At 39.0% G+C, this 26,953-nt stretch overlaps 1 long non-coding RNA gene across 1 annotated transcript in view; it reads left to right on the forward strand.

Annotated features, from left to right (window-relative positions):
- Positions 1-954: 954 nt before the first annotated feature.
- LOC135968764 (uncharacterized) overlaps positions 955-26,953 on the forward strand; it is a 111,183-nt gene continuing 85,184 nt past the window's right edge. The window contains exons 1-3 of the long non-coding RNA XR_010583725.1: positions 955-1,020; positions 21,151-21,274; positions 25,855-26,682. This is a non-coding gene — a long non-coding RNA (uncharacterized lncRNA). The remainder of the gene's footprint in view (positions 1,021-21,150; positions 21,275-25,854; positions 26,683-26,953) is intronic.

Raw genomic sequence — 26,953 nt, forward strand, 5'->3', positions numbered from 1 at the left:
GGAAAATCAAGCTAGTTAGTCCAGAGTTGGGTTTTATAAAAACAGCGAAACAAAACCATCTGAAACTGATTTTTTTTTTTTTCGGTATCTATGCAGGTATGTCTTGAAGATTGCTTCTTAAGTTCTCAGAGGTTGGTTATTACTGAAAAAAAAAAAGTGTTGATTTCTAAAGTGACTGGACCCTTTGAATAGTGTAGGTTCCGGTGTGTTTGTTCAGTAGTTACTTTCACTATACCCTCTGACTGGGATGCTCAGTTCCTAATCACAAGATCTTTTAAGTCTTACCTCAGCGGTCACTCTTCCCATATGGATCTTCCATTATTTTCCCTCTGTAAATGCACTGTCCCTCATTTTGGCTTTCATTGCAACTTGTTTTCCCTTTTCAAATGTCACCGGTCTCCTTTCCTAAATTATGTTTTATTATCCATCCATCCACCCATCCATCGGTCCATCCATCCATCCATCCATCCATCATTTTACACATCTATAAATTTCTAGTCAATGTTAGGGACCCTGAGGTTACCGGGGTGAAATGACACAGTTCCCACCCTCAGAAGCTTAATAGGGGAGACAGAGAAACAAACAGAACATTTCAGTCAACTATAGGTCTCCTTATTCTAGTTCTAACTCATCTGAAAATGCACTCCTATCAGTGACAGTTGCTGACGATGGCTGTGATTCTGGTGAATGATAAAGATTGGTGGGGAGAGAAAAGAGAGAAAGCAAGAAATATGCTCCCTCCGCTCCAGATTGGGGTTGGGAAAGACATAATGCATGTCTCTCTAGCCCAGTCCAGCCTCCTGGGCTGAGGATCAGCAGGACAGATTATGCAGTGCATCTTTGCAGCGGAGAGGAGGTCCGCTCGTCCCATACTTGGAGAACCCGTGGGAGTGGAGCAGGGAAGATTTCTGGGAAATGGTGTTTGAATTAAATCATGAAAATGAGTAGGAGTCTGCTACATGAGTAAGGGAGGGAAGAAAAGTCAGTAGAGAAGGTAGGCAGTGCTTGCAAAGGCCTGAGGTAAGAGATAGCATGCTGTGTGTCCATGCACGTGTGTGTATGTGTCTGTGTGTGTGTGTGTCCATAAGAAGTCTGCTATGGCTACTTTAAGATGAAAAGTGGAATTCGGCAGGAATTGAGTGATCAAGAGCAAGCAGTGAGATAATGACATTTTTCAAAAAGATAGTTAGCAGTTTGGAGAATGGGGAACGCATATCTTACATCCATCATTAGACTGTGATTTTAACCCTGCCTATATCCCAGTGGGCCACGCTCCTAGAACATCACTCCACAGGCTTTGGAATTGCAATATGTTGTCTATAGCCTGGACATCATATTTCTTTCATTCTGAGGTGGCTGACTTGAGGGGAATGAATGTCAGGAGAATATTGCTAGTTTTTAGGGGAGACACAGGGGAAAGAGAGGCACTGGGATATGAGTGAGAGGAGTCTGTTTGAAAGAAAAACGAGACTTAAATCCATTATCACCAGGACACTAAAATACAGCATTTCTTCTCTGAATGGTATTCGTTCCTGTTTACTTTCTTCCTTGTGGCATTGAGCTGGGCTGCATTTGCCATTTAGGCATAATTACTATTTTATTATTATTTTTTTTCACAGTTAAGTGGAGCATTTGAGCACAGCTGAATTGCTGGGAGCCTCGGTGGAAGAAATCTATTAGTGATACGACTTGAAACAATACACAAAAGGCCGCTGCGTGTGGTCTGCCCTCCACGCTTTCAGCTTCCTTATGTGGAACAATAAATCTCCGAGTCAGCTAGAACGCAGAGACTCCCATCCAACGAGAGCCGCATTTTTATCTTTTATTCATTGGCAGGAACATTAGCTGTAGGAGGTATTCAAATCACACTTTTATTTAAACAAACACAGCTGGATCACAGCCTCTTAATATAGCAATTCTCTAATGAAAAATAACAACATAGTATTTATCTCTTTTCTTTTGTGTGACTCTCAATTTGCTAAAATTAGGCAGACTTCAATCCCATACAAAATTGGCATGTTTTCATGACCAGAGCTCATCGCAACTAACTGCAAAATTATAATGGGGATGTAATTATAGGAGGGCATGTGAAATACACATCCTTTTGCTGCTGTAAGCTATATGGGGTTATACAATTATGTTGTAATAACATCATTTATCTTAAAGGAGTCAGACAGCTGACTTCATTTATTTAACTTGAGCACTCCAATTATGTGCTGTGTCAGTTTAACATAAATGTCTTGCCCAAAGAACATGGTGTAATAATAATGGTAATAGCAATAATAATAATAGCACACATTTGTATAGGGTTCTACAGAGCACAAAGGGTTTTTACAATTGCGATCTTGCTGGAGTCTCCTAATGGTCTGTAAGGCAGGCCACGATGCCTGTGATCTTGTGCCCCATTTATTGTTGAGAAAACTGAGGTTCAGAGAAGTGAAGTGATGTTGACAAGCCTGTACACTTGTTAATAGTAAGTGGAGAGGTAAGAACTTTAAAGTCAGGTTTCCTGACTTCGCAGCTGAGGACTATTCACCAGTAGTCCCACCTTTTGGACAGTGTGACATGTTTGTTCTTATCTCTTATTTCATTTTATCTCACAGTGATCTTTTAAGGCAGGTAGAACAGTCTAGGGTAGTGGGAATTGCAGGTACTAATTTTGTCAGCCTGGGCAAATTAAACTATTAGATCCCAGATATCTTGTCAGAAAAAGTAGGGATAATAATACACACGGAGCAGGACTGTTATAAGAATTAATTAATATAATGCTTGTGAAGTGCCTGAACATAGGTGCTCAGAAAATGAATTCATTCCCTTTTCCGGTAAGACAAGAAAAAAATTCTGCTTTGCATGTAACATAATTGCTGTGCCTTTTGCTTAACTGACTTCCCCAACTCGCCAAGCTGGTGTCAGGGCAGTCACCAACCGAAATTCATGTCTTGTTATTTCAAATCTGCTTGTCATTACTTTCACACACCTTGTAATGCCTTCAAATGTTCACTATTATTTTCAGTTCTTTCTCAATTCTTTACAAAATTCATTTGCTTAAATACCCGAAGGTAGAATAAAATACTAGAACTGAAATCTTAGCGCTCTTTGCCTGAAGGGGAGAGACTACAGGTGTAATGGACGAGCAGGGTGCGGAGTCAGGAAGCCTGCGTTGGGCTCCCGGCAGTGGCAGTTACTAAGCTATGTGAATTTAGGCCATCCTCTGACTTAGCTCATCTATAAATGTTATTTCAATCCTAACTTCCTGAGAGGAAGCCTAAAGTACATAATGTTTCTGGGAGAGAAGAAAAAGCTTGTAAAATAATCGACTTAGCTTACCCCATGCTAGTACATTGCTAGAAAGACAGAGTCTCATTTAACCTTTGTGGCAACTCTGTCGGATATTTTTCCCTGTTTTACAGATGAGGAAATGAATATTAAAAGATTGTCAAAGAGTTATAACCTTTATATTTGGTTATTACATTTAACGGTTTGAGGGACTTAATTTTCAAGTTTCTTGACTAAGTAGTTAAATGGGGAAGGTGGGTGGGGTCTATTTGGATACCTCCAATTTATACAGTTTTGTTTATAAAATACAAAGTTTTATAAATGTCACAATTTTCTTGATTTTGAGAGAAACGATCAAAGATATAGTTTCCATAACATCAGTGTTTCAAACTGAGCCAGCAAGGATAAAGTTCCATAACTTAGGACAATTTTACTTAGTGAAGGCATTTAAGTGTCTGAATTTCAGCTTCAGCCTAGGGGCCTAGGTATTTTGCAAGTGGGTTGGTGCAGGTTCAGACAGCCAAAATGACTTAACCAGGAAGTAATATAACAAGATTTTATGTCTGTGTGAATGTGCTCTTTTTATTCCTTCCTTCTTTCTGTCTCTTTTTCCCTACTTATCCATTTATACATTTAATTTGCTAAGATTTGAGTTTTTAAAAAGTCCTCTACTTATACCGCTTTCTTAGAGCTTGTAATGTATTAGGGGGAACATTCTAGTGAGAAACCATTACAGTACAATGAGATTACAGTGAGGCAGGTGTTATGGTAGAGATGAGGGCTAGCTTTAATTTTGGCAAACCAATTGATTTGACATTATCAATTCTGCTTACAGGATGGAGTCAAGGAGGCTTCACAGATGAGTCTCTTGAGCCAATTTTTTTTCCCAGATGCTTTTAAGTAACAGAAAATTTGTGTAAACAATATATAAATTTATATAAACAATATATAAAGAGGAGTTTTTATTGTAGAGATACTGGGGTATTAACATCAAGAATGGCAACATGGCTGGACCTAAGAAAAATCTGGGTCCATTTATTTGAACATTAACATTTGATTTCTCTCCACCTCTCATCTCTGTTTCACTCAATGCAGATGGTCTCCTCTGTCTCTTGGTCGCTTTGACAGGAGGTATTGTCACTGACACTTCTAAAGCTTTATATCTCATAGCCTCAGACACTAAAAGAGGCTGCTTCAGTGAACTGTCCACTTTTCAAAGTTCTAAGGCCAAATTTCCTGGGGAAAGGATTCACTGGGTCTCTCTGAGACAATCAGTCAGAAGTAACGGTGGGGCAGGTTTACTTAGAAATGGGCAGCTTCCACAGGAGCCTTATCAAAGGAGTGGAAAGGTGGCAACTCCTCAAAGAGGGGAAGATTAGTCTCACAGACAAGTGGTTCTCAAGGTTAAGTCCCTGAGCCCCCGAAGATCTCAAGGCCATTTTAGGGGGTTCATGAGGTCAAAACTCTTTTCTTTTTTTCTTTCTTTTTTTTTTTTTTGAGACGGAGTCTCGCTCTGGCGCCCAGGCTGGAGTGCAGTGGCCGGATCTCAGCTCACTGCAAGCTCCGCCTCCTGGGTTTACGCCATTCTCCTGCCTCAGCCTCCCGAGTAGCTGGGACTATAGGCGCCCGCCACCTCGCCCGGCTAGTTTTTTTGTATTTTTTAGTAGAGACAGGGTTTCACCCGTGTTAGCCAGGATGGTCTCGATCTCCTGACCTCGTGATCCGCCCGTCTCGGCCTCCCAAAGTACTGGGATTACAGGCTTGAGCGACCGCGCCCGGCCAAAACTCTTTTCTTAATAAACCTAAGCTATTATTTTCTTTCTTTTCACTCTGTTACCATTTGTATTGATGGTGCAAAAGCAATGGTAGGTAAAACTACAGGTGCCAGAGCATGAGGAGCAGTACCAAATTATGTAAGTAGTCATTGTCTTCTTTAACACACCGTGTACTCACAGTAAACAATGCCAGTTTTCTTTAAGAATTCTCTCCAATAATCAGTAAAAAATATTACTTTAATTAAATGTCAACCCTGTGTAACACCTTTATAACATCTGTGGGGCAAAGTAGTTGTGCCATGAAGGTTTTTTGCTCATACTAAAGTACAAAGGCTGCCTTGAAGAAAAGTAGTTGTGTAATTTAGTTGCAAGTTGAACTAGCTGCCTTTTTGCATGGAAAATCTTTTTATTTGGAAGAACGACATAGAAAAACTATGGCTGTTCAGATCTGGGTGTTAGGCAGACATATTCCTAAAGAAAGTATATTAATTTAAGGAAAACAACCGTATTTGTTGGCAATGATCAAATTTGAGCTTTCACACAAAAATCATAATTTTGGAATCTGCCACTGGGAACTTGATGGTTTCCTACTACTTAAAGCCTTTGCTGATAAGATTTGTGGTGACAGTGAAAAATGTATTTTTTTTTTGATATTGTGTGGTCAGTGTATCAATATTACATGACTCAGTAAACTGGTGTTTTTCAAATGACCCACACATGATGCTATAGAGATCATGCTTTTAAATAAAAGACTCATTTAAGGTTGACCAATGGGTTTTAATGTAACACAATACAAAAAATTCATTAGTATAGTTTCAGACTCCATATTGCAGCTAATAAGAGGTTATCAGTTGTTGAATTTTTGTGCAGATTCAAATAATATCCACAAAATATTCCAAATTTTCATCATATACTTCAAGCAAACCAACATAGCAATACAGACTGAATGTAGATGAAGACATTAAAATCTGTATCTTATGAAACCAGTGTTAGAGAAATTTGCAAAAATGTAAAGCAATGCCAGTTTTTCATGAATTTTTTGAAAATGTATTTTTAAATAAAAAACTTTTTTATATTTTAGTACATATTACTGTTATTTGAAAATGGATTTCATGTAAATAGTAAAAATTGTTCTCATTTTAAATTTCTACTTGGTAAATATTAACAGATATAAATGACATGAGTAAGTCATCTTGCAGTCCCCAATAATATTTAAGGGTAGACTCTGACTCTGAGACCAAAACATTTGAGAACTCCTGCCTTAGGTGCCCCCCACAGTCTTTAAATACGGACAAAGGCAAGCCAGGTGGGTAAGAGATGGAAGAGCATTACAGTGAAAAGACAGGAGGCATGAGGCAGTGTGACTTCAGGAGTTTAAGAAGAGATGTAAATGGGAAATGGAGTATGTGGAGTAGATTACGGGGAGATAAGGTTGAAACAGAAAAATTCAGTTCCAGGTTATCTGGAGCCATACAAAGGCTTTAAGTAAGAAATGATGTAATTGGCTCTGGGTTTGGACATGGCATTTTGTTGTCAGTGTGGAAGACATGTAGGCAATGTGGGTGGAGTGAGGGGTGGATAAAACTAGAGACAGGGAAACAAGTGAGGAGGCTTGTGTCAATAGGCACAGAAAATAAGAGAGCAGAGTTAAGGCAATGGTGGTAGGGATGAAAAAGAAGATGTATGTTGTGCAGAATTGTAGGAAACAATTGAAAATAATGCCGTCTTGACGGAGGCTATACAGAGTAGATTTAATAGCTTGAGCCTTGTAGGAAATGAGCGGTTATAGTAGTTACTATCTCTGGGATTCTTTATTTTAATAATTTAACAATTACTTTAAGAGAGTCAAGTCTAAGTCTAAGTCCCAGGCTCCCAAAGTTTACTTTTGCGAAGTGGCTGTATTACTTAAGACTAGGTTTAGCTGCGTATAATATTAATAGGAAATACCAAACAATCAATAGTGATTCAAACAAGAGAGGAGTTTGCCCCTCATGCAAGAGATGTTCAGGGCCATTTACCACTTCACCACCATCAGTATAGTGCTTTCATTCTCAAGGTCACCTCATTGTCCAAGATGGCAGCTGGAATAACATTACATCATTGTTCCAGGCTGGCAACAGGAAGGAGGAGGATAGAACAAAAGGTCCCAGTTTCCAGTTAAGTTGGTTTCCTTTAGCATTTTTTCTGCTATTTCTACCACTTTTCATTACCTGGATCTTTATCATTTTACCACAGTCAGGTGCAAGGAGGATACGAAATGCAGCCTTTTAGCTAGGTTCATTGCTGTCTCAAATAATATTAGGCTTCTATTATAATGAGAGAAGGGGGAAATGTTTATGAGATTGTATTCAGCAGCCTCTGCCCCAGAGATCTAGAGTTCTCTTTTCTCTTCCCAGAAATGTCTTTATATAGAATTATTTATCTTTTCCTTTTACCATGAGAATTCCTGGGAATGACAAGGACACCTACTTTTTTATTGGAAGGCTCTTATCTGGCAACTCGGAAGTTCCATAACACAGTCTGAGAAGTGAGAATAAATAAATCCCTGGGAAGTCTCATTTCTTCTTTTTCTGAGCTACTATAATCATCTTTTTAACTGATTATCTCATTTATTTGCATTTTTTTTACTCCAATTCAACCTACACGGTGTGGCAGGATTAATTTTTCTGAAGTAAATTTCAAGTCATGCTATTTCATTTGTCAGGAATCTTAATTAATTTCTCATAGCTTCCTGAACATTCACAAATGCCCACAAAGCATTCAAAGTCCTCTTGCAATTTTACCAAAAGTGACATTTCCAGGCATACCTCCCATACCATATGCTTTAGCTAAATGGGGCCTAACAAAATATGGAAAACCTAACCTCTGTGGTTTTGCTCAAGTTACTATAGCTTTTATGAATTCTAGCTGTGCAGTTCCATAGGGCTATAAAAATTACAGAGGATACACAGGACTTCTTGAATTCCAGTTTCCTCTCAACACCATTTATTGATGATAGATGCCAAGATCCCACTCTGTGGCCACAGATACATTCTAAATGCTGTGCTTCAAGAGCACATTTTTTTAGCCAGAGCAATTAGGTAATAAAAATAAATAAAAGGCATTTAAATAAAAAAGGAAGAAGTTAAATAGTCTTTGCTGGCAACATGATCTTATATATAGAAAACCTTTATATATAGAAAACCGTCCACCAAAAAAAAAACTAATGAAACTAATAAACAAATTCAGTAAAGTTGTAGGACACAAAATCAACATACAAAACCAGTAGCATTCCTGTACATTAAAAACGAAGCATCTTAAAAGGAAATTAAGAAAATAATCCCATTTATAATAGCATCAAAATATACCTATAAATAAATTTAACTAAGGAGGTTAAAGGTCTATATACTAAAAGCTGTAAAATGAATGATGATGGTAATGAATGAAATTGAAGAAGATACAAACAAATGGAAGGATATCTTATGTTTATGGATTGGAAGAATTAATATTGTTAAAATGTTCATACTATCCAAAGCAATCTATAGATTGAATGCAATCCCTATCAAAGTTCCAATTAAAAAATTTCAATGATATTTTTAACAGAAATAGAAAAAAAAGCAATCCTAAAATTTGTATGGTACCATAAAAACCCTCTACTAGCCAAAGCCATCTTGAGCAAAAACAACAAATCTGCAGGCTGTCATACTACCTGATTTCAAAATATGTTACAAAGCTACAGTGAGCAAAACAGCATGACACTGGCATAAAACCAGACATATCAACAAATGAAGCAGAATAAGGAGCCCAGAAATAAACCCACATGTATATAGTCATGTATATAGATTTTTTACAAAGGTGTTATAATATATTATTTCCCCAAGAACACATAATGGGGAAAAGTTAGTCTCTTCAATAAATGCTGATGGGAAAACAGGATATTCACTTGCAGAAGAATGAAATTGAACCCTTTTCTTATACCATATACAAAAATAAAATCAAAATTGATTAAAGACTTGAATGGAAGACCTGAAACTATAACACTACTAAAAGAAAAAATAAGGGAAAACCTCCATTACTTTCGTGTGGGCAACGGTTTTTCAATATCACCCCAAGAGCACAGGCAGGAAAAGCAAAAATAGTCAAAGAAGATTACATCAAAAATGAAGCATCTACACAGAAAAGAAAACAATTAACAGAGTGAAGAGACAACCTATGGATTAGAAGAAAATATTTGCAAACCTGGCTGGAAGCAGTGGTTCATGTCTGTAACCCCAGCACTTTGGGAGGCCAAAGCAGGTAAATTGCTTGAGTTCAGGCATTTGAGACCAGCCTGGGAAACATGGCAAAACCCCATTTCTACAAAAAAAATACAAAAATTAGCAGGGCTTGATGGCACATACCTGTAGTCTCAGGTACTTGGGGGGGTGGAGGCAGGAGGATTCTATGAGTTCAGGAGGTGGAGTTTGCAGTAAGCCAAGATCATGCCACTGCACTCCAGCCTGGGTGACAGTGCCAGACCCTGTCTCAGAAAAAAAAAGAAATGCAAATCATACGTTTGATAATGGGTAAATATTCAAAATATATAAGGAATTCAACAAATTGACGAGAAAACAAATAACTACATAAAAGTTTAAAAATGGGCACATGACCTGGGTAGACATTTCTCAAAAGAAGACATACAAAAGGCCAGTGGGTATATGAAAAAAATGTTGAACATCACTAATTATCAGGGAAATGCAAATCAAAACCACAATGAAACATCATCTCACACCTGTTAGGATAATTGTTACAAAAAAGATGAAAGATAACAAGTATTGGTAAAGATGTGGAGAAAAAGGAACCTTACACATTGTTGGTGGAAATGTAAATTGGTACAACCATTAAGGAAAACAGTATGGGGGTTCCTCAAACAATTGACAATAGAGTTAGCATATGATCCAGCAAGCCCACTTTTGAGTTTCCAATGGAAATTAAATTAGTATCTCAAAGGGATAACTTCATGTCCATGTTCACTGCAGCAAGATTCACGATAGCCAAATTCACTATTTGGCTATTCAACTATTCATGATCAGTGTCCACCCACAGATGAGTACATTAAAAAAGTGGTATATATGCAAAATAGAATACTGTTCAGCCTTAAAAAAGAAGATATTCTGTCATTTGCAATAACATGAATGAACCTGGAGAACATTTTGCTATGTGAAATAAGCCAGGCACAGAAACACAAATACTGTATGATCTTACTTATATGTGGAATCTAAAAAAATCAGACTTAAAAGCAGAAAGTAGAATGGTGGTTGCCAGCAGATGGGGACTCAGAAGAATGAGGAGGTATCTGTCAAAGGATACAAAGTTTCCATTAGATAGGGGGAATAAGTTTTGGAGATCTAATGCACAACGTGCTGGCTATGGTTAATGATAATGTATATTTGAAAATTGCTGAGAGTAGATTTTAAATGTTTTCCCCAAAAAATTAAGTGTGTGAGAGGATAAACATGTTAATTAGCTTAATATAATCATTCCACAATGTGTACAAAACATCACACTGTACCCCCAAAATATAAATAATCATTATTATATGTTAATTAAAATTTTAAGAAAAAAGAAAAAGAAAAGAGCATCTTCCTTTAACCCATGCTAAAGCACCCCTGATGGTCTCAGGGAAGAACATACTGCTTAGAAGTGCAGGAGTCTAGCCATGTGCATAAGTGCTGCTACCACATCTCTGACAGAATTCTACATTGTGTCCCTAACCTGAACCCTGAAGTTACTAAGTGGACAGGATTTGTTGTTGCTGTTCACTATTATCCTTGGCTCCTTTTCTGACTCTACTCAACAACCCAAGTATTTTTTTACTTTAAAAGTAGACATTGCCGCATTGTCTGCACACGCACCTTCTTCTTTTATCTCAGATATATTATTAAACTTACAAACTAACCATCAGCAGAAATTAAAGGCCTGGGAAAATTATCAAGTACCAAGGACTTATTAATAAGGAAAGCTTTGTTTTCACATTGGCAAACTGATAGTCCCCCGTGCTCCGGTCTCTTGAAAGTTGTCATGGTATGCAGTCCCTAAAGGGAATCCTACCTGCTGTACTCCTGCTTGCTGCCTTTGGAAATGTGTTGTGGGGACACAGAGGGCTAGAATGAGGACATCTGAAATCTGTTCTCTACTTTTACACAAGATCCACAATAAGGTATAATATAAATTGTTCTGGCAATTGATTCAGAGAAAAATCTCCTGTGTGTGCTACAAAATTTGTAGGACACTGAGCAAGTCTTTTAATATTTTGAGCCTGAATTTCCTCATCAATATTTAGAAATTGACACCTGTAGAACAATGCACTTTTCACCCTGCCAATAGCTGTTTAATAAAGTAGGGCATTTCTTGTTAATTATCACCCTTTAAAAGGCTCAAACTTGTTAAATAATTTGTTTAATACTGTTTTCTAACTTAGGGTAAGTAAATGTTCGTTTTGAGATTCAATTCTACCTCCACTGGTTTCAGTTTTATCACCTATACAACATATTATAGCGTTATATTATGAGACAATTTGGAGTTCAAAATTAGACAAAAGATGTGCAAATTTCTGGTACATGGTAGGTGCTCACTAGGACTGATTTTGAGAAATGCAGCTAAATTAAAATGGAGGTCTTGCAAATGACTAGCTTCAAAGCTCTGTTATGGAGACCTGTATTATTTCTCAAACATTTTCTGAGACTACCTGCCATTTGCCCTGTTATGTGCTGTGTACTGGGTTTACAAAGATTAGTAAGCCATGACTCCTGCTATTAATGGAGTACATGAGTTAATGTATAGAACAGTGCTTGGCACAGAGTAGGACCCAAAAAATGTAAGTTTTGCTGTAATAATAATAATTTCGTACTGTCGTTCTTGTTGTTATATCTGCCTTTTCCATGGTCCCCAAGAAAATATCATCTGGGCCAATATTAACTGCTGATGCTCTATCTGGGAGCTGTAAAGATAGGGCAATAAACATGGAGGAAAAGACATTGACTTAGGGAAGTATAGGAAGCAGTGCAGTGTGACGTACGCAGCAGATATCTTGTTGGAGGTGCTTGTTTGGCCTTGCAAAATGCCTTTAGAGAGGTTGTAAATAGAAAGCACACCACAGAACAGTACTTGAGAAGGAGAAAGAAGAAGGAATATATCTGTTTGGCTCTCCCCAATCTTTTCCTTTTCCCTACTATTCAAACTTTGCCCCCAAAGATATCAACTCCTCTGCAGTTTCTAGGTACATTATTTGGCTTCCTGAGTGGCTTTTGGGAAACTAGATCCTGAATTCTGTGGTATGGTGTTTCATCTAAGTGCAGAAATGGCTGGGGTCAGCCTGGTTGTGTGGTGTCTGTCATGGAAGAGAGTCCAGCTTTCCTGAGCAAGTGTGTGTTTAGCTTCATTTGGTGGAACCACACTGACCTATACTAAGTGTGTCAATACGACAACAGCCAATGCAAAACAAATACCCAAAGCCAAGGGAATCTAAAGCTGACTCAAGATGTCCCATCTATTCCTCTCTTGGGCCATTCCAAACCCCCCTTGTCCTCTTATTTCTGGCTCTTGTACTACAATATGGGGTCTCCCCCAAGTTTTTTTTTCTGTGTGTGTGTGTGTGTGTGTGTGTGTTCTTATTCCTTCCCAAAGAGGGAAGAACAGGTCCAATCACTGGTAGATTCCTCGTCCAGGTTGTTTGCCACTTGTTGTCTGCAAGACTGAAGCCATGAGGATTAGAGAAACAAGGTATAGTCTCTGCTGCTGAAGCTGATGCTGAGGCCATGAATGACATTTATTATCTCCATCCTCTATCATTTTAGATTTCCCTCACCACTGGCCAATATTTCAGCTAGTTCAGTCAGTTGCCTGGTGGGATAAGACAGACCCTCATTCCTGATGGAAATAAGCCCTTACTTGCCCAACTCTGGTTGGGTTTGTGGTTACTGTCATTGCCCATTGATGATTATTAGTTATCAAGGAAATATTAAAAGACTCTTCAGTGAATTGCCTGTGTTCCACATGTCATCTTCCCGGCTGTGTTTGTGACATAGTAACTTCTTTCTTTGCCTACAGTTCCACTGAAAAGATGCGCTTAAAGTAGCCATGTCATAATTACAGGGTTTCCAGTTCAGTGGAACCATTATTTAATTCTCTGGCGGATGTGTACCCTATACTCAAGAACAAAGTTGTGGGGGTAGGAAGCACAATCCTGCAAGTAGGTCCTGGATGTGAGAGTGGGCATACTCACTTTCACCCCTTGACACCTGACCCATATACTCTAGCTATTGTAGATTCAGTGCCATGTATAGTTTTTTTGATTCAGCACATATTCCATATTCTGGAAGTTGGCGAGCAAGGCAAGGTGATGTGTTACTCATCATCGGTTGCTTCACAAACGCCACAAATATTGACCTCAGATCTCTCAGTAGTTGGGTCCACTTGGCCCCATGAAACACTTCTCAGCAGGATGTACAAACAGCCCAGGTTTCAGAGCACTCCAAGAGAGGACAGAAGGAGAGAGATTTTACTTGCTTGGTTCCTTCCTTTATCTCCCTGGTTAAAGTTCACCTTCTTGGGAGTTAATTTATGCACATTTCTAAGTTGTGTCATTTAGTTCTTTAATATCTTGTTATTGGCAGTTAGCATTATAAGTACTGTTTTCATCATCCATAATTATCAGTCTGTCTATGCCAGGAGAGAGAGGTGTATAATAATGCATTTATATCTCTATCTATAGCTCTATCTATGTATAATGATAAATACATGACAAATATATATAATGTGAATGCTGTTGCTCTGAGCAGGAAGAGTTAATCCTGTTGAGGATCCGAGGCATTGGCTAAAATATGGAGAAAGTGATTGCTTGGAAAGTGAATTCCAGGCACGGGAATAGCGTGAACAAAGACCCTGAGATAAGGTATACTGGGAAATGTGCAGAAAGGCAGGGCTTTCCAGTTAAGTAGGAGCAACATGATACAGTACCCTAAATTTCTATTGAGAACCTTGAAACCATTCAAATACTGGCAAGTTGCTCATTGTTATCCTTCCTGTGCTTCAAATTCCTAATTCACATCATAGGAATAATAATGATGCTCACCCAACTTTTTTATTGCTAAGCATGGAGCAAGCATTCATTAAAAGTTATTCATTATTAGGCATTAGGTATTTATCTGAATTCTCTCCCACCCCTATCCCCATACCCACTGACAGGCCCTGGTGTGTGATGTTCCTCTCCCTGTGTTCCTGTGTTCTCATTGTTCAACTCCCACTTATGATGAGAACATGTGGTGTTTGGTGTTCTGTTCTTGTGTTCGTTTGCTGAGAATGATGGTTTCCAGCTTCATCCATGTCCCTTCATCCAGAGGCAGGAGAATGAGAAAGAGCCTGGCATTGCCAGGAAACCCACGTGCTTCAGTGGGGCTAGAGGTAAGCTGAGGTTGCTTAGTGGGGGGTTGAAAAACCACAATAAGAATTTTGCAAGGGACATGAACTCATCCTTTTTTATGGCTGCATAGCATTCCATGGTGTATATGAACCACATTTTCTTTATCCAGTCTGTCATTGTTGATGGACATTTTGACTGGTTTCAAGTCTTTACTACTGTGAATAGTGCTGCAATAAACATATGTGTGCAAAGTGTCTTTATAGTAGAATGATTTATAATCCTTTGGGTATACAGCCAGTAATGGGATTGCTGGGTCAAATGGTACTTCTTGTTCTAGATCCTTAAGGAATTACCACACTGTCTTCAACAGTGATTGAACTAATTTACACTCCCAAGAACAGTGTAAAAGCGTTCCTATTTCTCCACATCCTCTCCAGCATCTGTTGTTTCCTGATTTTTTAATGATTGCCATTCTAACTGGTGTGCGATGCTATCTCATTGTGGTTTTGATTTGCATTTCTCTAATGACCAGTGATGATGAACTTTTTTTCATGTTTGCTGGCTGCATACATGTCTTCTTTTGAGAAGTGTCTGTTCATATGCTTTGCCCACTTTTTGATGGGGTTGTTTGTTTTTTTCTTGTAATTTTGTTTAAGTTCTTTGTGATTCTGGATATTATCCCTTTGTCAGATGGATAGATTGCAAAAATTTTCTCCCATTCTGTAGGTTCCCTGTTCACTCTGATGATAGATTCTTTTGCTGACAAAAATTTTCACCCATTCTGTAGGTTCCCTGTTCACTCTGATGATAGATTCTTTTGCTGTGCAGAAGCTCTTTCGTTTAATCAGATTCCATCTGTCAATTTTGGCTTTTGTTGCCACTGCTTTTGGTGTTTTAGTCATGAAGTCTTTGCCCATGCCTGTGCCCTGAATGGTATTGCTTCTAGGGTTTCATGGTTTTAGGTCTTACGTTTAAGTATTTAATCCATCATGTGTTAATTTTTGTATAAGGTGTAAGGAAGGGTTCCAGTTTCAGTTTTCTTTATTAGTCTGGCTAGAAGTCTATCTGTTTTCAGACAACCAGTTCCTGGATTCATTGATTTTTTGAAAGGTTTTTCATGTCTCTGTCTCCTTCAGTTCTTCTCTGATCTTAGTTATTTCTTGTCTTCTGCTAGCTTTCAAATTTTGAAATCTTCTGCCAGTTTTTCCAACACTATTTATTAAGTAGGGAATCCTTTCCCCATTGCTTGTTTTTGTCAAGTTTGTCAAAGATCAGATGGTGGTAAATGTGCAGCCATTATTTCTGAGGCCTCTGTTCTATTCCATTGGTCTATATATCTGTTTTGGTACCATGCTGTTTCAGTTACTGTAGCCTTGTAGTATAGTTTGAAGTCAGGTAGCGTGATGCCTCCAGCTTTGTTGTTTTTGCTTAGGATTGTCTTGGATATATGGGCTCTTTTTAGTTCCATATGAAATTTAAAGTAGTTTTTTCTAACTCTGTGAAGAAAGTCAGTGGTAGCTTGATTGGGATAGCATTGAATCTATAAATTACTTTGGGCAGTATGGCCATTTTCATGATATTGATTCTTCCTATCCATGAGCATGGAATGTTTTTCCATTTGTTTGTGTCCTCTCTTATATCCTTGAGCAGTGGTTTGTAGTTCTCCTTGAAGAGGTCCTTCACATCCCTTGTAAGTTGGATTCCTAGGTGTTTTATTCTCTTTGTAGCAATTGTGAATGGGAGTTTGCTCATGATTTGGCTCTCTGTTTGTCTATTACTGGTGTATTTGAATGCTTGTGATTTTTGCACACTGATTTTTGTATACCAAGACTTTGCTGAAGTTGCTTATCAGCTTAAGGAGATTTTGGGCTGAGACGATGGAGTTTTCTAAATATACAATCATGTCATCTGCAAACAGAGGCAATGTGACTTCCTGTCTTCCTATTTGAATATGCTTTATTTCTTTCTTTTGCCTGATTGCCCTGGCCAGAACTTCCAATACTATATTGAATAGGAGTGGTGAGAGAGGGCATCCCTGTCTTGTGCTGGTTTTCAAAGGGAATGCTTTCAGCTTTTGCCCATTCAGTATGATATTGACTGTGGGTTTGTCATAAATAGCTCTTATTATTTTGAGATATATTCCATCAATACCTAGTTTATTGAAAGTTTTTAGCATGAAAGGGTGTGGAATTTTATCAAAGGCCTTTTTTGCATCTATTGAGATAATCATGTGGCTTTTGTCATTGGTTCTGTTTGTGTGATGGATTACATTTATTGATTTGCATATGTTGAACCAGCCTTGCATCCCAGGGATGAAGCCGACTTAATTGTGGTAGATAAGCTTTTTGATGTGCTGCTGGATTCGGTTTGCCAGTATTTTATTGATGTTCATCAGGGATATTGGCCTGAAATTTTCTGTTTTTCTGGTGTCTCTGCCAGGTTTTGGTATCAGGATGATGTTGGCCTCATAAAATGAGTTAGGGAGGAGTCCTTCTTTTTCTGTTGTTTGAAATAGTTTCAGAAGGAATGGTACAAGCTGCTCTTTCTTCCTCTGGTAAGAGACGGCTGTGAATCTGTCTGGTCCTGGACTTTTTTTGGTTGGTAGGCTATTAATTACTGCCTCAATTTTAGAACCTGTTATTGGTCTATTCAGGGATTTGACAACTTCTTGGTTTAGCCTTGGGAGGGTGTATGTGTTCAGGAATTTATCCATTTCTTCTAGATTTTCTAGTTCATTTGCATATAAGTGTTTATAGGATTCTCTGATGGTAGTTTGTATTTCTGTGGGATCAGTGGCAATATCCCCTTTATCATTTTTTATTATGTCTATTTGATTCTCATCTCTTCTTTTCTATATTAGTCTGTCTAGAGGTCTATCTATTTTGTTGATCATTTCAAACAACCAGCTCCTGGATTCATTGATTTTTTGAAAGGCTTTTCATGTCTCTACCTCCTTCAGTTCTGCTCTGATCTTAGTTATTTGTTATCTTCTGTTAGCTTTTGAATTTGTTTGCTCTTGCTTCTCTAGTTCTTTTCATTGTGATGTTAGTGTGTCGATTTTAGATCTTTTCTGTTTTCTCCTGTGGGCATTTAATGCTATAAATTTCCCTCTAAACACTGCTTTAGCTGTGTCCCAGAGATTCTGGTACTTTGTGTCTTTGTTTTTATTGGTTTCAAATAACTTGTTTATTTCTGCCTTAATTTCATTATTTACCCAGTAGTCATTCGGGAGCAGGTTGTTCAGTTTCCATGTAGTTGTGCGGTTTTGAGTGAGTTTCTTAATCCTGAGTTCTAATTTGATTGCACTGTGGTCTGAGAGAGTGTTTGTTATGATTTCTGTTCTTTTGCATTTGCTGAGGAGTTTTTTACTTCCAATTATGTGGTCAAGTTTAGAATAAGAGCAATGTGGTGCTGAGATGAATGTATATTCTATTGATTTGAGGTGAAGAGTTCCGTAGATGTCTCTTAGGTCGGCTTTGTCCAGAGCTGAGTTTAATTCCTGAATATCCTTGTTAATTTTCTGTCTCATTGATCTGTCTAATATTGACAATGGGGTTTAGTACCACGAAGAGAGGGAAAAATGCTTACAATCAAACCTTGATATATCATTTATTGAAAATCACATTGCTATTTCAGAAATGTTGATGCCTGAAAGAACATATATTAGAATTTATGAAATATGATGGTGAGTTTTCCAGAAACATTATCTAATACATTATTATAATTATACTTGTAATTGTTGTAATTATTTGTAGATATCACCAGGAAAAGATAAGCAGACAAAATCAGGGTGTCTTAATCCATTTGGGCTGCCGTAACAAACTACCATAGATGGGGTGGCTTATAAACAACAGACATATTTCTCACAGTTCTGGAGGCTGGGATGTCCTAGATCAAAGCACCAGCAGATTTGGTGTCTGATGAGGGTCTGCTATCTGGTTCACAGACAGCCATATTCTTGCTTTGTCCTCAACATAGCTGAGGGTCCTGGGGAGCTCCCTGGGGTCCCTTTTATTGGAGCACTCATCCTACTTATGAGGGCAGAGCCCTCCCAAAGCTCTCATTTCTAGTACCATCATGATGGTGAATAAATTTTAATTTAAGAACTCTGGGGGAACAAAAACATTCAGTCTATAACATAGATAAGATCAAAGATGGTTTCCCTTTTCTAGAAGGTAATCATTTATACAGGAAGACTTTGATTTCCCCTACTATTTTTGGATCTTTACTAAACTCTGGAATAATTATACTTGGAAGAGCAAATATAAGACTACAGGGCTTTCTTATACAGTTATGCATATAAGCTTTGCATATACAGTTGAGAGCTTTCTAATATGGTTGTGGAAATTATGTGCTGGACAACTATAGGAAGAGTGGTTAACATGATATACCATATGAATCTTGCTCTCTAGCGTTGAACATTGCATATCCTGTGTGAATCCATGTGGTTGGCCTGCATAAATGTCATAGATAAGTCTAAGCAGCTTCATCTCTGATCCTTTATTCTGATAAGCCAGCATCACAGCACAAGACTTCCACTGGGAAAAGAGGGAATGGATGAGTTTGCAATCAATTTTGAGGTTAAAGTTTTAAATTGTACACTTAGTAATGAAAAATGACTAGAAGTGATAAAATCTGCCTAGGCTATTACAGAGAAATTGGAAAGGATGATTTGTTAGAATGTGGCTGAAGGTGTTAATGGCAAAAAAGGAAAATATATTCATGTTTTTACCACATCATATTGAGAATCCTCAATAATATGGTTATATAAAATTGAGAGGAAAACATGCCTTTTGACTCAGAGAAATCTTCATTCTTCCTAAGAGAGACAGATATATGATAATGAATTAAGTGCTATTGGAGAGAAGGGTTCCAGCAGGTGCAAGGAGTGGGAAGGCATTAGTCCTGAGTGGGCAGCAGAGGAGACTTCTTTGAATAGCTGACATTTTATTTATAAATAATTTTTTTAAAAAAATTTTAGATTCAGGTGGTAATGTACAGGTTTGTTGCATAAATATATTGCATCATGCTGGGATTTGGGCTTCTATGGCACCCACCAACCAAATAGTAAATGCAATACACAGTAGATAGCTTTTCAACCCTCTCTGCTCTCCCTTCTTCTCCCCTTTTGGGGTCCCCAGTGTTGATTGTTTCCATCTTTATGTCTGTATGTACCCATTGTTTAGTTTCCACTTATAAGTCAGAAGATGTGGTATTTGATTTTCTGCTTTTGTGTTAGCTCACTTAGGATAACTCCAGCTGCATCTGTATTGCTGCAAGGTACATGATTTCATTCTTTTTATGGCTGAATAGTATTCCATGGTGTACATGTACAACATTTACTTTATCTAATCCATCATTGACAGGCATCTAGGTTGATTCCATGTCTTTCTTGTTGTGAATAGTGCTGTGCTGCAATGAACAACATATGAGTGCATGTGTCTTTTTGGCAGAATGATTCATTTTCTTTAGGATATGTACCCAATAATATGATTGCTGGGTTGAATGATAGTTTTATTTCTAGTTCTTTGAGAAATTTTCAAACTCCTTTCCACAGTGGCTGAACCAATTTACATACTCACCAACAGTGTATAAGCATTCCCTTTTCTTTGCATCCTGACCAACAGCTTTTATTTGTGACTTTTTAATAATAGCTATTCAGACCGGTGTGAGATGATATCTCACTGTGGTTTTGATTTGGATTTCCCTAATGATTAGTGATGCTGAGAACTTTTTCATGTGTTTGTTGGCTAAAAAGCTGACGGTTCATTTCATTTTATTTTTTTAAAAAACATTTATTTTAGGTTCGGGAGTACATGTGAAGGTTTGTTACATAGGTGAACTCGTGTCACAGGGGTTTGTTGTACAGCTTATTTCATCACCCATGCATAAATCCTAGTACCCAGTATTTATTATTTGTTCTTCTCTTCTTCCTCCCACCCTCCACTCTGAAGTAGACACCAGTGTCTTTCATTTTCCCAAAGCTGACATTTTAAACCAGCCCAAAATATAATAATTGTAATCCAAAGTCACGTGTGATTTCTGTTAATGATAAAAAAGATAATTTTTGAAGAGGAGTCCTTTTGGTAACCCACGTATTAAGGACTAAAGATTTGTACCTGTCCCCACCCCCAAAATCATATGTGAAACCCTAACGACCAGTGTGAATGTATTTGGAGATAGGGCCATAAGCAGATGGTAGAGTTTAAATGAGGTCATAAGGGTGGGGCCCTAATCTGATAGAGCCGGTGCACTTTTCAGAAGAGGAAGAGATATTGGAATGTGTCTCTCTCTGTGTGCATTCAGAAAGAAGGCCATGTGATACAGTTTGGATGTTGCCCCCAACCAAATCTCATGTCAAAATGTAATCCTCAATATTGGAGGTAGGAGGTGGAGACAGGGGATTGGGTCACAGAGGCTGATTTCTCATGAATGGTTTAGCACCATCCCCCTTGGTACTGTCTTCACAATAGTGAGTTCTCATGATATTTGGTCATTTAAAAGTGTGTGGCACTTCCCCCTTCATTTTCTCTTGCTTCTGCTCTGGCCATGTGACATGCCTGCTCCCCCTTCACCTTCTGGCATGACTGTAAGTTTCCTGTGGCCTCCCTAGAAGCTGAGCAGATTCCATCATCATGATTCCTGTACGGCCCGCAGAACCATGAGCCAATTAAGCCTCTTTTCTTTATAAATTACCCAGTCTGAAGTACTTCTTTATAGCACTGCAAGACTGGACTAATACACTATGTGAAGACAAAGGTGATGTCTGCAAGCCAGGACGAGTACATCTACCAGAAACTGGGTTCTGCTGGAGTTTGATCTAGGACATCCAGCCTCCAGAATGGTGAGAAAATAAATTTGTATTATTGAAGCCACTCAGTCTGTGGTATTTCGTTATGGTAGCTCTAGTAGATTAATGCACCACATCTACTCTGTTTTCTGGCTCTATTCAACTAATTTTAGGCCATAACAATAATATTAATTCATAATTCCCTGACAATACAGAATAGTTTAGTTTTTGCCTTGCTTTTTATCCATCAAATTTCATTAGATTCTCACAATAGGCCAGTGAAATGTAAGTTATTTTCATTGGGCTATTTATAAATGAAAAAAATTTGAATTTGAGACTTGGAGTTTCAGCTAATAAGTTGCTCTAGGTTCATTGCTATTTCTACTCAAATCCAAACACTGCTTTAGCTAGGACAAGGGTCAGAAGCTCAGCAACTCTAAATCATAACAGCTGCATCTCCCCTCTCCACCTAAATATTGTGGTGATTTTAGAGGGAAAAAATGAAATAAGATTTTTTTTCTCAGAAAAGCAAAGCTTCCAGAGTTTTAGCAACTCTTTGAAGCCTAATGCCATAAAGTTGTTGACTTCATGGGGGTGTGTGGTGGGAGGCACAGTAGAAGAAGCACTTATTATAGTGACTGTACAGTATAATCCTAGAACATATTTGATCTATCTTCTATATGAACTATTCTTTCCAAGGATGTACGTTCCAAGTCATTATCTTAAAACATCAGTTAAGAGCCTTATCAGGTATGGTAATGCCTCAGGTGGAATTTGGAAAGTGCAATTATTAGGGTGCAAACACAGCTTCAAAACCATCAAGCAATCACACTCAGTCAGTTATGGTGTTGAAGTGAAAATAGCAGCAATTGGCATTTGGAACGATTACTTGGAAACTCTGGTTTGTGTTAATTCAGGGGCACAATTTTTATAGCAGGAATGATAACTCTATTTCTGGAGGGCCTTCCTACCCTGCAGATTACGATAATCTCTGAATCAACCCACAGTCCATGAGACTACAATTCTGTGAAGACTCTCTGCTAATGCTCCCCTACTGTTTTTTTCCCACCATTCTTCAAGATGTATTTAACATTAATTTGCTCTCTGGATTGGTTATTGATTACACTGGAGCACATGGAGAAGCTGGCTAAGAGGCAACACTCTTTACAAAGTTCATTCACTTGAGTTTACAGAGGATGTAGGTGAGTCTGATCTGCTGGAGTCAAAGGATTTAAGGAAAAACAGTCTTTTCCTACGAGTAGCTAGCTTTGTATGTTAGCTTATTCCAGGTGAAATGAATAGGGCTCCTGATTGTATGAGGTCATGTGAAATTTACAAAATACCTTCTCAAACATGATCTTGGTTTTTCTTTCTTCCCTTTTTCCTTCTCTCCTTCCCTCCTTCTTTCTTCTCTCTTTTTCTTACCTCTTTGCCTTCTTCTTTTTATTATTATTATTATTATTATTATACTTTAAGTTCTAGGGTACATGTGCATAACGTGCAGGTTTGTTACATATGTATACTTGTGCCATGTTGCTGTGCTGCACCCATCAACTCGTCAGCACCCAACTACTCGTCATTTACATCAGGTATAACTCCCAATGCAATCCCTCCCCCCTCCCCCCTCCCCTTAATAGGCCCCGGTGTGTGATGTCCCCCTTCCCGAGTCCAAGTGATCTCATTGTTCAGTTCCCACCTATGAGTGACAACATGCGGTGTTTGGTTTTCTGTTCTTGTGATAGTTTGCTGGGAATGATGGTTTCCAGCTGCATCTATGTCCCTACAAAGGACACAAACTCATCCTTTTTTATGGCTGCATAGTATTCCATGGTGTATATGTGCCACATTTTCTTAATCCAGTCTGTCACTGATAGACATTTAGCTCCCTTTCTCCCTACTTCTTTTCTATTCTTCCTCTCTTTCTCCTTCCTTCCCTTCCCTCTTCTCCTCTCCCCTTCCCTTTTTTCGTTTCCCTTCCCTACCTTCTCCCCCTTCCCTCCCATCTCCTTCTCCTCTCCCCTCCCCTTCCTTCTTTTGAGACGGAGTCTTGCTCTGTCGCCGAGACTGGAGTGCAGTGGCCGGATCTCGGCTCACTGCAAGCTCCGCCTCCCGGGTTTACGCCATTCTCCTGCCTCAGCCTCCCGAGTAGCTGGGACTACAGGCACCCGCCACCTCGCCCGGCTATTTTTTTGTATTTTTTAGTAGAGACGGGGTTTCACCGGGTTAGCCAGGATGGTCTCGATCTCCTGACCTGGTGATCCGCCCGTCTCGGCCTCCCAAAGTGCTGGGATTACAGGCTTGAGCCACCGCGCCCAGCCTCCCCTTCCTTCTTTTCCCTCCCCTTCCCTTTCCTCCTTTCTCCCCCTTCCCTCCCGTCCTCTTTTCTACCCTCCCCTTTTCTTCTTTTCCCTCCCCTCCCCTCCCCTCCCCTTCCCTTCCCTTCCCTTCCCTTTCCTCAGGTTCCCTTTCCTTCTTTTCCCTTTCCCCTTCCCCTCCCTTTTCCTCCCATTCCCTTCCATTTCCCCACCTTTCCTCCCATCCCCTTTCCTCCCATCCCCTTTCCTCCCATCCCCTTTCCTCCCCTTTCCTCCCATCCCCTTTCCTCCCCTCTCCTCCCCTCTCCTCCCCTTCCCTTCCCTGCCCTCCTCTCCCCTTTCTTCTCTTTCCTCCCTTTCTCTTCCCTTCCCTTCTTTTCCTTTCCCATTCCTTTTTTTTTTTTTTGCAATCATATAATGACTACTGGGCACCGTGCCAAGAACAATATGTATTCAGAGCCAAAATATTGTTAGTTTCAAAGAGCTCAGTGTTTGTGAGATTGAAAAATAAATAGGTGATTCTAATATCGGTTGAGAAGGGCTATGGTGGAAGCACAAAATATTTCCTAAACAAAAAGCTCCTAACCCCAAGTGAGCTGAGTGTTAGGGTAAGGGTGAGGTTAGGAAAAATTTTCTCTGTAAAGGAGCCCCTGAGCTACTTCTGAAAGAAGAAATTTAATTTAGATTAGTGACCAAGGGGAGGAAGAACTTTCTAGGAAAAAGGACCAACAAATGCCAACGATTGCAGATAAATGTATTTTCTTTTTGGGGAATACGAATAGTTTGGTATAGCTGGGGTTGAAGATGAAGGAGGTGGAAAAAGGGGTCAAGCTGAAGGGCAGAGGATGGGTGGGGGGATGAAGTTCTGGTCAGGTAGGCAATGGTCAAATCATGATGGCGCTTGTGTTCCATATAAAGAAATCTGGATTTAACTCTGAAGATAATGAAATCTGGATTTCACCCTGAATAAATGAAATTCTGAGAAAGGAAGAATAACAGTCTGGTTAAATTCTAATGAAATTTTTAAGTCTCTCGTCTGCCTTCAGGATTCAGCCAAATGTTCAGAGTGTTATTGCACTCTTAGACTTCAACTGACCTATATGCTGTCTTTACTTTGCAGAAAGTAGGAGAGCAGTTGCTGAGTCAGCACTGCAGGGAGACAAGTGTGTAAGGAACATGGATTATTCATGGGGCCTGTGCACTGTTCCAGGTGCAGCCATGATTGCCGTGGACTGGGCCCATTTGTAATGCAAAGGCATGGCAAGAAAATCCATTTTCTCATTTTCAGAGCCTATTTTATCTCCACGCTCCTGCCTATGTTACGAATTTAGGCTGATAAAGTGAAATAGGAGGCAGAAGAGCAAAGTGAAATTTCTGATGACTGTTTGCAAAAGGAATTTTTAGATGCCAATTTGTGAACTTTATTCAGAAGGAAATGATTCAGAGAGAATATATGTTGAGTCCTGGTTGTATAAAACAATGAAGAATGGGTTTTGAAGTCAGACAAATGTGAATTTGAGTTCTGTGACCTTGAGCAAGTCAGCTAGCTTCTCTGCACCACAATTTCTTTATCGGTAAGATGTGAGTGATAATATTGTGGAAGATGGAATTTTTGGCCCCAATTTGTCACTCTTCCTGGATCCTTGACTTTTACCTTGTGACTCTGAAGTTGCTTCCAATAGAGGCAGAATATACTTTCTGGTCCTTTTACTTTGGGTTCAGGCATGTGACTTACTTTGGCCAGTAAGGTACCTGGGGTATAGGGAGGAGGGATGTAACCATGCAATAGGCCTCAATCCTGGATTTAAAAGTTATCACATGGTTCTCTTTCGTTCTTACACTTCTGCTATTGCTGTGAGAACTGCCCTAGGATTTTTCAGGCACCCCACCTTGAACTTCAATGAAGCAAACTTGCACTCACTCCACAGCAAGGAGTCAAGCATAGGGGAACTGGTAGCTTGAATCAGAGATGTTTGCCTGTGCCCCAGTTGACCCACAGACTTGAATAAGAGAACAATTTTCATTTCAAGCCACTATGTTTGTGATGGCTTGTCATGCAGCAATAGCAAAATGATACAAACACTGTGATAGACTGCTTCTGAAATGGCTCCCAATGGTCCTTTCCTCATCATGGTCACTCCATGGTGTATTTTCTTTTCTTTGTATGTGGGCTGGTCTTGTTGATCTAGTAACTTGCTTTTAACTAATAGAATATGGCAAAAGTGATGGAATGGCACTCTTGAGGTTAGATTATAACAGACCATGACAGCCACCTTCCTGACACCTTCTCTTTCTCTCTGCTTACTCACTCTGAGGAAGGAATGTGCCATATGGGGAGACCTGCATGGAAAGGAACTGAGGATGCTCTCTGACTAAAAGCTAGAAGGAACTGAGTTCCTCAGTCAACAGTCTACAAGACACTGAATCTTGCCAGCAGCCATGCAGTGAGCTTGAAGGCAGATCTATCCCCAGTTGAATCTTCAGAAGAGACTGCAGCCTGAGCAGACACCTTGGTTGCAGTTTTGTGAGACGCCTTGAAACAGAGGGTACAGCTAAGCCTCAGCCAGGTTCATGACCCTCTGAAGAAACTGTAAGAAAGCAAATGTCATCTTAGGTTATTTAATTTTGGAGGTAGTTTGTTACACAACAATAAATAACTATTATACTTATCTTGAAGATTTCCTGGGGAGAATAAATGGGATTGCATATATAGGTCATCATATGCAGAATAATGGTACCCCAGAGATGTTCACCCCAGAGATGTTGTAGGAACCTGTGAATATGTTACCTTACATGGCAAAGTTTTCCTGGATGGTTTAAGTTTAAGATGGAAAAGTTTTCCTGGATTATCCAGTGGGCCCAATCTAATCACATGAGTCCTAACATGGAGAATATTTTTTGGCCATGATCAGAGAGAAATATGATGATGGAAGTGTCAGAGATGCAATGTGAGGGGACTAAAATGGTTGTTGCTGACTTTGAAGATGGAAAGAGGGGAACCCAAGCCAAGGAATGCAAAATGGCCTCTAGAACCTGGAAAAGGCAAGAAACGGATTCTCCTTTAGAGCCTCTGGAATAAAATGGAGTCTTGCTGACACCTTGATTTTACCCCAGTGAGACCAATATTGGGGTATGACCTCCGGAGCTGTAAGATAATAAATTTCTGTTGTCTTATGCACTAGTTTATGGTAATTTGTTATAGCAGCAATGGAAAATGGATAAATAGCATAGCCTATTAGGACTTAGTGAATATAGGTTTTCTTTATCCTTTTTCTTTCTCCTTTTCTTCATTTTTGAAACAAATGGATTTAACTTTGTATAAGAGCAGTACTGTACAAACTTTGTGGCAATATTTGAAGATTATGGGGAGAATATCTTTAAGCCCTTTGAAAAATGCCTGGCACACAGCAAGCAGTCA

This window comes from Macaca fascicularis, chromosome 1 (genome assembly GCF_037993035.2).
Source record: "Macaca fascicularis isolate 582-1 chromosome 1, T2T-MFA8v1.1".
Taxonomy (NCBI): domain Eukaryota; kingdom Metazoa; phylum Chordata; class Mammalia; order Primates; family Cercopithecidae; genus Macaca; species Macaca fascicularis.